Source organism: Oncorhynchus gorbuscha, linkage group LG18, assembly GCF_021184085.1.
Source record: "Oncorhynchus gorbuscha isolate QuinsamMale2020 ecotype Even-year linkage group LG18, OgorEven_v1.0, whole genome shotgun sequence".
Lineage (NCBI taxonomy): Eukaryota > Metazoa > Chordata > Actinopteri > Salmoniformes > Salmonidae > Oncorhynchus > Oncorhynchus gorbuscha.
Window position 1 is genome coordinate 50,024,558 of NC_060190.1, and position 17,524 is coordinate 50,042,081.

At 43.5% G+C, this 17,524-nt stretch overlaps 1 protein-coding gene across 1 annotated transcript in view; it reads right to left on the bottom strand.

Moving 5' to 3' along the window:
* LOC124004343 (transcription factor SOX-13-like) overlaps positions 1-9,381 on the bottom strand; it is a 50,046-nt gene extending 40,665 nt beyond the window's left edge. The window contains exon 1 of the mRNA XM_046313174.1: positions 9,132-9,381. The gene's annotated coding sequence lies outside the window, so the exon portion shown is untranslated. The remainder of the gene's footprint in view (positions 1-9,131) is intronic.
* Positions 9,382-17,524: the final 8,143 nt, after the last annotated feature.

Consider the following 17,524-nt stretch of genomic DNA (forward strand, 5'->3'; position numbering starts at 1 on the left):
TCTACAGAGGTAGGTGGAACTGTGTGTGTGTGTGTGTGTGTCTACAGAGGTAGGTGGAACTGTGTGTGTGTGTGTGTGTCTACAGAGGTAGGTGGAACTGTGTGTGTGTGTGTGTGTGTGTGTGTGTGTGTGTGTGTGTGTGTGTGTGTGTGTGTGTGTGTGTGTGTGTGTGTGTGTGTGTGTGTGTGTGTGTGTGTGTGTGTGTGTGTGTGTGTGTGTGTGTGTGTGTGTGTGTGTGTGTGTTTCTACAGAGGTAGGTGGAACTGTGTGTGTGTGTGTTTCTACAGAGGTTGGTGTAACTGTGTGTGTGTGTGTTTCTACAGAGGTTGGTGGAACTGTGTGTGTGTGTGTTTCTACAGAGGTTGGTGGAACTGTGTGTGTGTGTGTTTCTACAGAGGTTGGTGGAACTGTGTGTGTTTCTACAGAGGTTGGTGGAACTGTGTGTGTTTCTACAGAGGTTGGTGGAACTGTGTGTGTTTCTACAGAGGTTGGTGGAACTGTGTGTGTTTCTACAGAGGTTGGTGGAACTGTGTGCGTGTGTGTTTCTACAGAGGTAGGTGGAACTGTGTGTGTATGTGTTTCTACAGAGGTAGGTGGAACTGTGTGTGTGTGTTTCTACAGAGGTAGATGGAACTGTGTGTGTGTGTGTGTGTTTCTACAGAGGTAGATGGAACTGTATGTGTGTGTGTGTTTCTACAGAGGTAGATGGAACTGTGTGTGTGTGTGTTTCTACAGAGGTAGATGGAACTGTGTGTGTGTGTGTGTTTCTACAGAGGTAGATGGAACTGTGTGTGTGTGTTTCTACAGAGGTAGATGGAACTGTGTGTGTGTGTTTCTACAGAGGTAGATGGAATTGTGTGTGTGTGTGTGTGTTTCTACAGAGGTAGGTGGAACTGTGTGTGTGTGTGTGTGTGTGTGTGTGTGTGTGTGTGTGTGTGTGTGTGTGTGTGTGTGTGTGTGTGTGTGTGTGTGTGTGTGTGTGTGTGTGTGTGTGTGTGTGTGTGTGTGTGTGTGTGTGTGTGTGTGTTTCTACAGAGGTAGGTGGAACTGTGTGTGTGTGTGTGTGTGTGTGTTTCTACAGAGGTAGGTGGAACTGTGTGTGTGTGTGTGTGTGTGTGTGTGTGTGTGTGTGTGTGTGTGTGTGTGTGTGTGTGTGTGTGTGTGTGTGTGTGTGTGTGTGTGTGTGTGTGTGTGTGTTTCTACAGAGGTAGGTGGAACTATGTGTGTGTGTGTGTTTCTACAGAGGTAGGTGGAACTATGTGTGTGTGTGTGTGTGTGTGTTTCTACAGAGGTAGGTGGAACTGTGTGTGTGTGTGTGTGTGTGTGTGTGTGTGTGTGTGTGTGTGTGTGTGTGTGTGTGTGTGTGTGTGTGTGTGTGTGTGTGTGTGTGTGTGTGTGTGTGTGTGTGTGTGTTTCTACAGAGGTAGGTGGAACTGTGTGTGTGTGTGTGTGTGTGTGTGTGTGTGTGTGTGTGTGTGTGTGTGTGTGTGTGTGTGTGTGTGTGTGTGTGTGTGTGTGTGTGTGTGTGTGTTTCTACAGAGGTATGTGGAACTGTGTGTGTGTGTGTGTTTCTACAGAGGTAGGTGGAACTGTGTGTGTATGTGTGTGTGTTTCTACAGAGGTAGGTGGAACTGTGTGTGTATGTGTGTGTGTTTCTACAGAGGTAGGTGGAACTGTTTGTGTGTGTGTGTGTTTCTACAGAGGTAGGTGGAACTGTGTGTGTGTGTGTGTGTTTCTACAGAGGTAGGTGGAACTGTGTGTGTGTGTGTGTGTGTGTGTGTGTGTGTGTGTGTGTGTGTGTGTGTGTGTGTGTGTGTGTGTGTGTGTGTGTGTGTGTGTGTGTGTGTGTGTTTCTACAGAGGTATGTGGAACTGTGTGTGTGTGTGTGTTTCTACAGAGGTAGGTGGAACTGTGTGTGTATGTGTGTGTGTTTCTACAGAGGTAGGTGGAACTGTTTGTGTGTGTGTGTGTTTCTACAGAGGTAGGTGGAACTGTGTGTGTGTGTGTGTGTTTCTACAGAGGTAGGTGGAACTGTGTGTGTGTGTGTGTGTTTCTACAGAGGTAGGTGGAACTGTGTGTGTGTGTGTGTGTGTGTGTGTGTGTGTGTGTGTGTGTGTGTGTGTGTGTGTGTGTGTGTGTGTGTGTGTGTGTGTGTGTGTGTGTGTGTGTGTGTGTGTGTGTGTGTTTCTACAGAGGTAGGTGGAACTGTGTGTGTGTGTGTGTGTGTTTCTACAGAGGTAGGTGGAACTGTGTGTGTGTGTGTGTTTCTACAGAGGTAGGTGGAACTGTATGTGTGTGTGTTTCTACAGAGGTAGGTGGAACTGTATGTGTGGTTCTACAGAGGTAGGTGGAACTGTGTGTGTGTGTGTTTCTACAGAGGTAGATGGAACTGTGTGTGTGTGTGTTTCTACAGAGGTAGGTGGAACTGTGTGTGTGTGTGTTTCTACAGAGGTAGGTGGAACTGTGTGTGTGTGTGTGTGTGTGTGTGTGTGTGTGTGTGTGTGTGTGTGTGTGTGTGTGTGTGTGTGTGTGTGTGTGTGTGTGTGTGTGTGTGTGTGTGTGTGTGTGTGTGTGTGTGTGTGTGTGTGTGTGTGTTTCTACAGAGGTAGGTGGAACTGTGTGTGTGTGTGTGTTTCTACAGAGGTAGGTGGAACTGTGTGTGTGTGTGGTTCTACAGAGGTAGGTGGAACTGTGTGTGTGTGTGTGGTTCTACAGAGGTAGGTGGAACTGTGTGTGTGTGTGTGGTTCTACAGAGGTAGGTGGAACTGTGTGTGTGTGTGTTTCTACAGAGGTAGGTGGAACTGTGTGTGTGTGTGTGTCTACAGAGGTAGGTGGAACTGTGTGTGTGTGTGTGTGTGTCTACAGAGGTAGGTGGAACTGTGTGTGTGTGTGTGTGTGTCTACAGAGGTAGGTGGAACTGTGTGTGTGTGTGTGTGTGTGTGTGTGTCTACAGAGGTAGGTGGAACTGTGTGTGTGTGTGTGTGTGTCTACAGAGGTAGGTGGAACTGTGTGTGTGTGTGTGTGTGTCTACAGAGGTAGGTGGAACTGTGTGTGTGTGTGTGTGTGTGTGTGTGTGTGTGTGTGTGTGTGTGTGTGTGTGTGTGTGTGTGTGTGTGTGTGTGTGTGTGTGTGTGTGTGTGTGTGTGTGTGTGTGTGTGTGTGTGTGTGTGTGTGGTGTTTCTACAGAGGTAGGTGCGCCCGCTGAAATGTTTGACAGTGGAGACAGTGACAGCTGAGACAGTACAGCGTGAACATGGAGTCAGCTCTCTGCTGCTGACAGACTGTCAGTCCCTTTTCCCTTCTCTGCCTGCTTTAACACAGACCCTCTCTGCTCTGTAGGCTAAAGACAACTGGAACTCAACACAACCATTGGGCAAGAGTGTGTCTCTCTCTCGCTGTGTGTGTCAGAGAGAAAGAGAATGAGACAAAACAGAGACCTAAACAGTCACATCACACACACCTAAACACAGTCACACACACACAGAGAGAATGAGAGAAAACAGAGACCTAAACAGTCACATCACACACACCTAATCACAGTCACACACACAGAGAGAATGAGAGAAAACAGAGTGGGAATGAGGACGGCAAAGAAAAGAGAATAAGAAAAGCAAGTGAGGAATAGATATGGACAGAAAGGTCAGGGACTCCCCACTGACGGACAGCTTTGTGTGCAGCCAGTCACTGTAAAGGCGAACACACACACACACACACACACACACACACACACACACACACACACACACACACACACACACACACACACTCTGGCTCTCTCAGATACACACCACACGGAGGCCATAGGCTGGAAATTAAAGCATTAAATCATCTTAAATTATGTAACTTCAGGCTTCACAGTCCCATCACACACACACACACAGTCCCATCACACACACACACACACACACACCTAAACACAGTCCCATCACACACACAAGCACCTAAACAGTCCCATCACACACACACACACACACACCTAAACACAGTCCCATCACACACACACACTCACACACCTAAACACAGTCCCATCACACACAGTCCCATCACACACACACAGTCCCATCATACACACACAGTCCCATCATACACACACAGTCCCATCATACACACACACACACACACACACACACACACACACACACACACACACACACACACACACACACACAGTCCCATCACACACACAAGCACCTAAACAGTCCCATCACACACATACACACACACCTAAACACAGTCCCATCACACACACAAACACAGTCCCACCATACACACACACGTAAACACAGTCCCACCATACACACACACCTAAACACAGTCCCACCATACACACACACCTAAACACAGTCCCATCACACACACAAACACACACACACACAGACCTAAACACAGTCCCACCATACACACACACCTAAACACAGTCCCATCACACACAAACACCTAAACACAGTCCCATCACATACACAAACACCAAAACACAGTCCCATCACACACACAAACACACACACACACAGACCTAAACACAGTCCCACCATACACACACACCTAAACACAGTTCCACCATACACAGACACAGACCTAAACAGTCCCATCACACACACACACACACACCTAAACAGTCCCATCACACACACACACACACACACACACCTAAACACAGTCCCATCACACACACACACACACACACCTAAACACAGTCCCATCATACACACACATACACACACACCTAAACACAGTCACATCATACACACACACACACCTAAACACAGTCCCATCATACACACACACACACCTAAACACAGTCCCATCATACACACACACACCTAAACACAGTCCCATCACACACACACACATAGACCTAAACACAGTCTCATCACACACACACACACACACACACACACATATAGACCTAAACACAGTCTCATCACACACACACACATAGACCTAAACAAACACACACACACACACACACACACACACACACACACACACACACACACACAGACCTAAACACAGTCTCATCACACACACACACACAGACCTAAACACAGTCTCATCACACACACACACACACACACACACACACACACACACACACACACACACACACACACACACACACACACACACACACACACACACACACACACATAGACCTAAACACAGTCTCATCACACACACACACACAGACCTAAACAGTCCCATCACACACACACACCTAAACAGTCCCATCACACACACAGTCCCATTACACACACAGTCCCATTACACACACAGTCCCATCACACACACAGTCCCATTACACACACAGTCCCATTACACACACAGTCCCATTACACACACAGTCCCATTACACACACAGTCCCATTACACACACAGTCCCATTACACACACAGTCCCATTACACACACAGTCCCATTACACACACAGTCCCATTACACACACAGTCCCATTACACACACAGTCCCATTACACACACAGTCCCATTACACACACAGTCCCATTACACACACAGTCCCATTACACACACAGTCCCATTACACACAGTCCCATTACACACACAGTCCCATTACACACACAGTCCCATTACACACACAGTCCCATTACACACACAGTCCCATTACACACACAGTCCCATTTTTATTTTTATTATTATTCTTTTTTTCACCTTTATTTAACCAGGTAGGCTAGTTGAGAACACCTTTATTTAACCAGGTGGGCTAGTTGAGAACACCTTTATTTAACCAGGTAGGCTAGTTGAGAACACCTTTATTTAACCAGGTAGGCTAGTTGAGAACACCTTTATTTAACCAGGTAGGCTAGTTGAGAACACCTTTATTTAACCAGGTAGGCTAGTTGAGAACACCTTTATTTAACCAGGTAGGCTAGTTGAGAACACCTTTATTTAACCAGGTAGGCTAGTTGAGAACACCTTTATTTAACCAGGTAGGCTAGTTGAGAACACCTTTATTTAACCAGGTAGGCTAGTTGAGAACACCTTTATTTAACCAGGTAGGCTAGTTGAGAACACCTTTATTTAACCAGGTAGGCTAGTTGAGAACACCTTTATTTAACCAGGTAGGCTAGTTGAGAACACCTTTATTTAACCAGGTAGGCTAGTTGAGAACACCTTTATTTAACCCGGTAGGCTAGTTGAGAACACCTTTATTTAACCCGGTAGGCTAGTTGAGAACACCTTTATTTAACCAGGTAGGCTAGTTGAGAACACCTTTATTTAACCAGGTAGGCTAGTTGAGAACACCTTTATTTAACCAGGTAGGCTAGTTGAGAACACCTTTATTTAACCAGGTAGGCTAGTTGAGAACACCTTTATTTAACCAGGTAGGCTAGTTGAGAACACCTTTATTTAACCAGGTAGGCTAGTTGAGAACACCTTTATTTAACCAGGTAGGCTAGTTGAGAACACCTTTATTTAACCAGGTAGGCTAGTTGAGAACACCTTTATTTAACCAGGTAGGCTAGTTGAGAACACCTTTATTTAACCAGGTAGGCTAGTTGAGAACACCTTTATTTAACCAGGTAGGCTAGTTGAGAACACCTTTATTTAACCAGGTAGGCTAGTTGAGAACACCTTTATTTAACCAGGTAGGCTAGTTGAGAACACCTTTATTTAACCAGGTAGGCTAGTTGAGAACACCTTTATTTAACCAGGTAGGCTAGTTGAGAACACCTTTATTTAACCAGGTGGGCTAGTTGAGCACACCTTTATTTAACCAGGTGGGCTAGTTGAGAACACCTTTATTTAACCAGGTGGGCTAGTTGAGAACACCTTTATTTAACCAGGTAGGCTAGTTGAGAACACCTTTATTTAACCAGGTAGGCTAGTTGAGAACACCTTTATTTAACCAGGTAGGCTAGTTGAGAACACCTTTATTTAACCAGGTAGGCTAGTTGAGAACACCTTTATTTAACCAGGTAGGCTAGTTGAGAACACCTTTATTTAACCAGGTAGGCTAGTTGAGAACACCTTTATTTAACCAGGTAGGCTAGTTGAGAACACCTTTATTTAACCAGGTAGGCTAGTTGAGAACACCTTTATTTAACCAGGTAGGCTAGTTGAGAACACCTTTATTTAACCAGGTAGGCTAGTTGAGAACACTTTTATTTAACCAGGTAGGCTAGTTGAGAACACCTTTATTTAACCAGGTAGGCTAGTTGAGAACACCTTTATTTAACCAGGTAGGCTAGTTGAGAACACCTTTATTTAACCAGGTAGGCTAGTTGAGAACACCTTTATTTAACCAGGTAGGCTAGTTGAGAACACCTTTATTTAACCAGGTAGGCTAGTTGAGAACAAGTTCTCATTTGAAACTGCGAACTGGCCAAGATAAAGCATAGCAGTGTGAACAGACAACACAGAGTTACACATGGAGTAAACAATTAACAAGTCAATAACACAGTAGAAAAAAGGGGCAGTCTATATACAATGTGTGCAAAAGGCATGAGGAGGTAGGCGAATAATTACAATTTTGCAGATTAACACTGGAGTGATAAATGATCAGATGGTCATGTACAGGTAGAGATATTGGTGTGCAAAAGAGCAGAAAAATAAATAAAAACAGTATAAAAACAGTATGGGAATGAGGTAGGTGAAAATGGGTGGGCTATTTACCAATAGACTATGTACACACACACACAGTCCCATTACACACACACACACAGACCTAAACACAGTCCCATTACACACACACACAGTCCCATTACACACACACACACACACACACACACACACACACACACACACACACACACACACACACACACACACACACACACACACACACACACACACACACACACACACACACACACACACACACACACACAGTCCCATTACACACACACACACACACACACACACACACACAGTCCCATTACACACACACACACACACACACACAGTCCCATTACACACACACACACACACACACACACACACACATTACACACACATTACACACACACACACACACACAGTCCCATTACACACACACACAGACTACCCAGACCAAGCATGCTCAACACACATAACCAAACACACAGTAGGGTATGCCTACCCAGACCCTGCACACTAGTGACATACTTTGATTATAAAACACAATGTACACACATTGTCCATGAAGACGTCTCTGCTGTCTAGTGCTGTCAATCGACTCATTCCAACCATCAAGACTGGACACCACTAAAGATGCCTCATCTGGCTCAATGGGCATGTTCTGTCACCTCCACCCAGAGCTATGTCCATATGATCTAGAAGAGCAGATTGCACATATACTCTACAAAAGTTCAAACTTGACTGAATTATGAAGCATGTTCTCTTTCCTTACCTATTCCAACCAATCCTCCAACTCTACCAAAACTACAAAGATCTACACATCCAAACACCCAGGGGCGGACTGGGACCAGAAATCGGCCCTGGCATTTCAAACACACCAGCCAATTTCTTTCTTTGATGCCCACACACCGGCCCACTTTTTTTCCTCAATGAGCCCAAAATGGATTAGCAGTCTGGCATTTGGCCATTATGCCAGATGCCTTGCCTGCCCATGCAAACACCCAACACCTCCCCAGCAAAGTATTGATATAATAATTATGCCATGACCCATTAGAGAACACATATATTTAAAACATCTGCGTTTTAACACTAGCAACTATTCTCTGGAAAGTAGATGAAACAGTTTCATTTGAATTTGCCAACAGAACTGGCATCTTCTCCTCTTGCTTATTGCGTTCATCGTCACTGTTCTGCCTATAAAAACACTAACTGACACTCACACAGAATCAAACTGAAGAATAGGCGAGATGGCCTGATCTGAGTAATTGATACATATGATATTAGCTGTGAATATGGTGCACATATGAAAGTTGCAAATTGTCCTTTGGGATTCGAAACAGTCGCGATCCAAGGATGGGCGCATTCTATTTGGGGGGAAACATCCCGAAGCACCCAAAGTTATGCTTTATGTCATTGTATAGACAATAGATAATACTGTATGTGTTGTCGATAACAAGTAGGACAGTGTGTCGGGAGTCATCACACCAATCCTGGATCAAGTGAAATGTAAAAATACTATGTGCGTCTGGAGCTTTCCAGTGCTGCGCTGTTCACTCACCACTCCCGAGGCGCCCGGGATTTCCAAACTTCCGTCTCCACCGCTGTTTTTTCCGAGCCCTCGCGCTTGATCGCTCACCGCATGCAAAGCACAAGAGGGTGCGTTGTGTTGAGTTCTCTTCGGTCTACAGAGAAGACGAGGACAGAGTTACATGAGCGCCTATAGTTGCTATCAGCGTCGCGGTAGTTCTCCCCAACGCTCACACAACCTCACCCCGCTTTCTCTGATTACTTTCTGGTGTTTTGTGTCCAACATTCACGCTCCCTGCCATTCACCTCCCCCTTAAAGGCAAAGGACTCATTTAACTGTCGCGGCAGCGGGCTTGGAAGATAGAGGATAATGAGAAAGGGCCCGGGTATCCAATCAATATGATCTTTAGACTGGAAAGAAAGGTATTTTCTGCACTCGATTCTCATTTGACACAATAATCAAACTGTCAATAAGGTATCCCTTCCCCTACCCTCCAAAACAACACACAGACACACACACACACACACACACACACACACACACACACACACACACACACACACACACACACACACACACACACACACACACACACACACACACAAACACAGCAAAGGAGAGCATACATTAGGGCTGAAAAGTACCTAAACCTAAAACTGCTCAGCAACAGGTGTGTATAATCTGAACATACATGGGACACAACATCTCTTATTGGAGTAAATTATTCCAAACATTGAGAAAAGTGGTTGATCCCCATGACCTTCTGTGTGATGTTGGTCTACACTGGGTGGAAGTGGTAGTGTGCCTACTATCACCTTAAAGTGGCACCTTAGAGTAAGACTTCAGAGTACTGTCTGCAGCTAGAAACAGAAGCCTATTTTTAATAGTTGTACCACATAGTGCTTCATCTGTTACATGGATGGGAGCCATACAGTGGTGGACCAGAGAAGCACAGAGAAATACAGTGAGGCCCTATGCCAGAACTAGACAGTCATTCACCCAGTCAGTCCATCAGTCAGTCAGAGAAAGAGAGAGAGCGAGAAGCGAGGGCTCTGGCAGGGAGAGTGAGAGAGTCAAGGACTCAGAGAGAGAGAGAGAGAGAGAGAGAGAGAGAGAGAGAGAGAGAGAGAGAGAGAGAGAGAGAGAGAGAGAGAGAGAGAGAGAGAGAGAGAGAGAGAGAAGAGAAAGAAAGAAAGAAAGAAAGAAAGAAAGAAAGAAAGAAAGAAAGAAAGAAAGAAAGAAAGAAAGAAAGAAAGAAAGAAAGAAAGAAAGAAAGAAAGAAAGAAAGAAAGAAAGGGGCTCGGATAGATGAGAGAGAGAGAGAGAGGCAAGGACTGACAGGGAGTGAGAGAGGCGAGGGCTCAGAGAGAGGGAGAGAGACTATAGCTAGCTAGCTGGGAGCTGATGTGCCATTTCTAATCCCCCCTGTTCCTGCCTTTGTGCTGTGGCCCAGCAGGAAGTAGGAGCTGGGCAGACAACAATTAACAAAAGAGCTGTGAAGAATACAATTAGCCATCAATGGCCAACCACAGGCCTTTGTGCCTGTCACCATGGTGACGGCCCAACACCACTATTGCGGGATTACAGAACCCTTTCTCCACTTCTCCTTTTCGCTCCCCTTCGTCTTTTCTCTCTCCCTCGCTCTCTCTCCTTTTCTTCTCTCCCTCTCTCTCTCTTTCAATCTCTCCCCATCTCCTTTATTTTTTATTTGTTTTTTTTGTTTCCCCCTCCTCTCTGTGCGCTCTACTCTCTCTGTTTATTTGTGAGTCACTCTGGTGTCAGTGAGCTACAGTGAGACTGTTTGCCAGGCTCAGGATCTGGCACCCTTATTCTCCCCTCTGCCTTTCAGGCCATGCATCATTCTCTACCTTGCCTACTTAAACCAACCGAACTGATCTGAGCTGAGCCAAGGTTATTAAACCACTTTCATATCGATCGAGAGAGAGAGAGAGAGAGAATGTGAAAACCCTACTCCAGGGGTGGGCACACTTTTATTCCAACCCAGCACTAGAACACCTGATTCAAATAATCAATTTATCATCAATTTTGATTAGTTTAATCTGGTATGTGTGTAGTTTAATCTGGTATGTGTGTAGTTTAATCTGGTATGTGTGTAGTTTAATCTGGTATATTTTGATTAGTTTAATCTGGTATATTTGGATTAGTTTCATCTGGTATGTGTGTAGTTTAATCTGGTATGTGTGTGTTTAATCTGGTATGTGTGTAGTTTAATCTGGTATGTGTGTAGTTTAATCTGGTATATTTTGATTAGTTTAATCTGGTATATTTGGATTAGTTTCATCTGGTATGTGTGTAGTTTAATCTGGTATGTGTGTGTTTAATCTGGTATGTGTGTGTTTAATCTGGTATATTTGGATTAGTTTAATCTGGTATATTTGGATTAGTTTAATCTGGTATATTTTGATTAGTTTAATCTGGTATATTTTGATTAGTTTAATCTGGTATATTTTGATTAGTTTAATCTGGTATATTTGGATTAGTTTAATCTGGTATGTGTGTGTTTAATCTGGTATGTGTGTAGTTTAATCTGGTATGTGTGTAGTTTAATCTGGTATGTGTGTAGTTTAATCTGGTATATTTTGATTAGTTTAATCTGGTATATTTGGATTAGTTTAATCTGGTATGTGTGTGTGTTTAATCTGGTATGTGTGTAGTTTAATCTGGTATGTGTGTAGTTTAATCTGGTATATTTGGATTAGTTTCATCTGGTATGTGTGTAGTTTAATCTGGTATGTGTGTAGTTTAATCTGGTATATTTGGATTAGTTTCATCTGGTATGTGTGTAGTTTAATCTGGTATGTGTGTAGTTTAATCTGGTATGTGTGTAGTTTAATCTGGTATGTGTGTAGTTTAATCTGGTATATTTTGATTCGTTTAATCTGGTATATTTTGATTAGTTTCATCTGGTATGTGTGTAGTTTAATCTGGTATGTGTGTAGTTTAATCTGGTCTATTTGGATGAGTTTAATCTGGTATGTGTGTAGTTTAATCTGGTATGTGTGTAGTTTAATCTGGTATATTTTGATTAGTTTAATCTGGTATGTTTTGATTAGTTTCATCTGGTATGTGTGTAGTTTAATCTGGTATGTGTGTAGTTTAATCTGGTATATTTGGATTAGTTTCATCTGGTATGTGTGTAGTTTAATCTGGTATGTGTGTAGTTTAATCTGGTATGTGTGTAGTTTAATCTGGTATGTGTGTAGTTTAATCTGGTATATTTTGATTAGTTTAATCTGGTATATTTTGATTAGTTTCATCTGGTATATTTTGATTAGTTTCATCTGGTATGTGTGTAGTTTAATCTGGTATATTTTGATTAGTTTAATCTGGTATATTTTGATTAGTTTAAACTGGTATGTGTGTAGTTTAATCTGGTATGTGTGTAGTTTAATCTGGTATGTGTGTAGTTTAATCTGGTATATTTTGATTAGTTTAATCTGGTATGTGTGTAGTTTAATCTGGTATGTGTGTAGTTTAATCTGGTATATTTTGATTAGTTTAATCTGGTATGTGTGTAGTTTAATCTGGTATGTGTGTAGTTTAATCTGGTATGTGTGTAGTTTAATATGGTATGTGTGTAGTTTAATCTGGTATATTTTGATTAGTTTAATCTGGTATGTGTGTACTTTAATCTGGTATGTGTGTAGTTTAATCTGGTATATTTTGATTCGTTTAATCTGGTATTGATGTAGTTTAATCTGGTATGTGTGTAGTTTAATCTGGTATGTGTGTAGTTTAATCTGGTATATTTGGATTAGATTAATCTGGTATGTGTGTAGTTTAATCTGGTATGTGTGTAGTTTAATCTGGTATATTTTGATTAGTTTAATCTGGTATGTGTGTAGTTTAATCTGGTATGTGTGTAGTTTAATCTGGTATGTGTGTAGTTTAATCTGGTATATTTTGATTAGTTTAATCTGGTATGTGTGTAGTTTAATCTGTTATATTTTGATTAGTTTAATCTGGTATGTGTGTGTTTAATCTGGTATGTGTGTAGTTTAATCTGGTATGTGTGTAGTTTAATCTGGTATATTTTGATTCGTTTAATATGGTATGTGTGTAGTTTAATCTGGTATATTTTGATTCGTTTAATCTGGTATGTGTGTAGTTTAATTTGGTATGTGTGTAGTTTAATCTGGTATGTGTGTAGTTTAATCTGGTATGTGTGTAGTTTAATCTGGTATGTGTGTAGTTTAATCTGGTATATTTTGATTCGTTTAATCTGGTATGTGTGTAGTTTAATCTGGTATGTGTGTAGTTTAATCTGGTATATTTTGATTCGTTTAATCTGGTATGTGTGTAGTTTAATTTGGTATGTGTGTAGTTTAATCTGGTATGTGTGTAGTTTAATCTGGTATATTTTGATTAGTTTAATCTGGTATGTGTGTAGTTTAATCTGGTACATTTTGATTAGTTTAATCTGGTATGTGTGCGTTGAGCTGGGCTGGAACAAAAGCTTGCACACAATGGCCTCCTAGGACCAGAATTTCCCTAGGCAAAGTAAAGAGTCAAACTTCACATTGGTTTCAGCCGACCTATCCCCACAAACCAAACAATTTATGTCCGTTATGTGTGTTTGCATCAGCGCCTAGCCTCCATGTGATATATGTCATAACAGACACGATCCAAACTGACTGAGATTACCACACTCTCTTCCTGTGTGCCAGGTTGTTTCTTTGCCCCCTTTTTGTGGGGTTGGCAGCCCCCTGCCCTCCCTGATGGCTAAGATCTGTATCAGACCACACTGCTGCCTGCTCTCTGCCCTCACCCATTAGATGTCTATCTGACTGTGGGCCTCTCTGTTCTCTCCTGCATCTGATCTGTCAGCCTCTGCCTGTCTGTCTAATCTAACTGCACTCTCAGCACCACTGGTGGGTTGGACTGAAGCAAGTGAATATCAGCACACTGTTTGCCTCTCCCTGTGGTGCTGGTGGAACATAGTCCATCTCTAACACGGCAGACCCACAATCCCAACCGGTGTTCACAACAACACAATGTACTGAAGACCTTAACCACTAAACCACCAAAACCATGACATTGGTCTGCAGGGGCCTTTGGTTAGTAATGAGTGGGCCATAGGACAATCCTAAAAGCTTATAATAGGCCTCTACATGTTTTGGGGATAAAGAACAATCATACTCACAATGCCCTTTTGTGCTGTATCACTCACCCTAGCAGACGGGGCTGATGGGTCATGTTTTCCTTGAGGAGTTCACACACATTTTGCCAAAAGGAATAACCATCCGTATGACTAATATGATTGTGAATGTGCATTTTAACAATGTCAGCCAGAACACCAAGCAAAACCATGGAATCGTGTGAGCACCAAAGGAAGACCCAGTGACGACAGAGATAACAGTCAAAGCTGTGTGGCTCCTCGTGAGGTTGACTTTATTTTGCTTAGCTGACACTCCAGTAGATTTGATAGCAGCCAACGTGATGAAGCAGATGTGCCTATGTGTGCACTTACACAAACCAAGGTATCTTCACCAACATGAAAAAGGCGGGGTGGGAAACAGAAGAGGACGGATACACACACCGACCGCATGGGAGAAGTAGGCTGTTATCGAGAACAGCAAAAACATCACTCCTGTGTATGTGTTTGTGTGTGTTTGTGTGTGTTTGTGTGCGTCATACGTGTTTAAACGATAACAAGCGCTCGCATTATTTCTCAGAAGCGAAGGGACCGCAACACCCCCGTTCTGACACCACTTCCGCAGATTCGAGCAAAACAACACATCTGCCATCGGAAAAACATACGGCCACAGTGCCACTCCCTCTCACAAACATGACCCTATTGAGACAGACCGCAGGGACCCGATTGAACTGATAGTTTTAGTGAACGCAGGCAATTTAACAGAAATTGTTTTGAGGTCTTGTCGTCATTTGGCATGGGTCTCCAGATCCTCAAAAAGTTCTACAGCTGCACCACCGAGAGCATCCTGACAAATTGCATCACTGCCTGGTATGGCAACTGTTCGGCATCTGACTGCTACAGAGGGTAGTGCGTACGGCCCAGTACATCACTGGAGCCAAGCTTCCTGACATCCAGGACCTCTATACTAGGCGTCGTCAGAGGAAGGCCCACACTCCAGTCACCTAAGTCATAGACTGTTCTCTCTGCTACCGCACGGCAAGCAGTACCAGAGTCTAGGAACAAAAGGCTCCTTAACAGATTCTACCCCGAATCCATAAGTCTGCCGAACAACAAATCAAATGGCCTCGACTAACCTGTACCCCCGAACATTGACTCTGTACCAGTACCCTCTGTATACAGCCTGTATATAGCCTCCACATTGACTCTGTACCAGTACCCCCTGTATACAGCCTGTATATAGCCTCCACATTGACTCTGTACCAGTACCCCCTGTATATAGCCTGTATATAGCCTCCACATTGACTCTGTACCAGTACCCCCTGTATATAGCCTGTCTATAGCCTCCACATTGACTCTGTACCAGTACCCCCTGTATATAGCCTCCACATTGACTGTACCAGTACCCCCTGTATATAGCCTGCATATAGCCTCCACATTGACTCTGTACCAGTACCCCCTGTATATAGCCTGTATATAGCCTCCACATTGACTCTGTACCAGTACCCCCTGTATATAGCCTGTCTATAGCCTCCACATTGACTATGTACCAGTACCCTCTGTATATAGCCTGTATATAGCCTCCACATTGACTCTGTACCAGTACCCCCTGTCTATAGCCTCCACATTGACTCTGTACCAGTACCCTCTATATATAGCCTCCACATTGACTCTGTACCAGTACCCTCTGTATACAGCCTGTATATAGCCTCCACATTGACACTGTACCAGTACCCCCTGTATACAGCCTGTATATAGCCTCCACATTGACTGTACCAGTATCCCCTGTATATAGCCTGTATATAGCCTCCACATTGACTATGTACCAGTACCCTCTGTCTACAGCCTGTATATAGCCTCCACATTTACTCTGTACCAGTACCCCCTGTATATAGCCTGTCTATAGCCTCCACATTGACTCTGTACCAGTACCCCCTGTATATAGCCTGTATATAGCCTCCACATTGACTCTGTACCAGTACCCTCTGTATATAGCCTCCACATTGACTCTGTACCAGTACCCTCTGTATATAGCCTCCACATTGACTCTGTACTAGTACCCTCTGTATATAGCCTGTATATAGCCTCCACATTGACTCTGTACCAGTACCCCCTGTATATAGCCTGTATATAGCCTCCACATTGACTCTGTACCAGTACCCCCTGTATGTAGCCTGTATATAGCCTCCACATTGACTCTGTACCAGTACCCTCTGTATATAGCCTCCACATTGACTCTGTACCAGTACCCTCTGTATATAGCCTCCACATTGACTCTGTACCAGTACCCTCTGTATATAGCCTGTATATAGCCTCCACATTGACTCTGTACCAGTACCCCCTGTATATAGCCTGTATATAGCCTCCACATTGACTCTGTACCAGTATCAGCCGTATATAGCCTCCACATTGACTCTGTACCAGTACCCTCTGTATATAGCCTCCACATTGACTCTGTACCAGTACCCTCTGTATATAGCCTGTATATAGCCTCCACATTGACTCTGTACCAGTACCCCCTGTATATAGCCTGTATATAGCCTCCACATTGACTCTGTACCAGTACCCTCTGTATATAGCCTCCACATTGATTCTGTACCAGTACCCCCTGTATATAGCCTGTATATAGCCTCCACATTGACTCTGTACCAGTACCCCCTGTATATAGCCTGTATATAGCCTCCACATTGACTCTGTACCAGTACCCCCTGTATATAGCCTGTATATAGCCTCCACATTGTCTCTGTACCAGTACCCCCTGTATATAGCCTGTATATAGCCTCCACATTGTCTCTGTACCAGTACCCCCTGTATATAGCCTGTATATAGCCTCCACATTGACTCTGTACCAGTACCCCCTGTATATAGCCTGTATATAGCCTCCACATTGACTCTGTACCAGTACCCCCTGTATATAGCCTGTATATAGCCTCCACATTGTCTCTGTACCAGTACCCCCTGTATATAGCCTGTATTTTGTAAGTCGCTCTGGATAAGAGCGTCTGCTAAATGACTTAAATGTAAATGTAAATGATATAGCCTCCACATTGACTCTGTACCAGTACCCCCTGTATATAGCCTGTATATAGCCTCCACATTGACTCTGTACCAGTACCCCCTGTATATAGCCTGTATATAGCCTCCACATTGACTCTGTACCAGTACCCCCTGTATATAGCCTGTCTATAGCCTCCACATTGACTCTGTACCAGTACCCTCTGGATACAGCCTGTATATAGCCTCCACATTGACTCTGTACCAGTACCCCCTGTATATAGCCTGTCTATAGCCTCCACATTGACTCTGT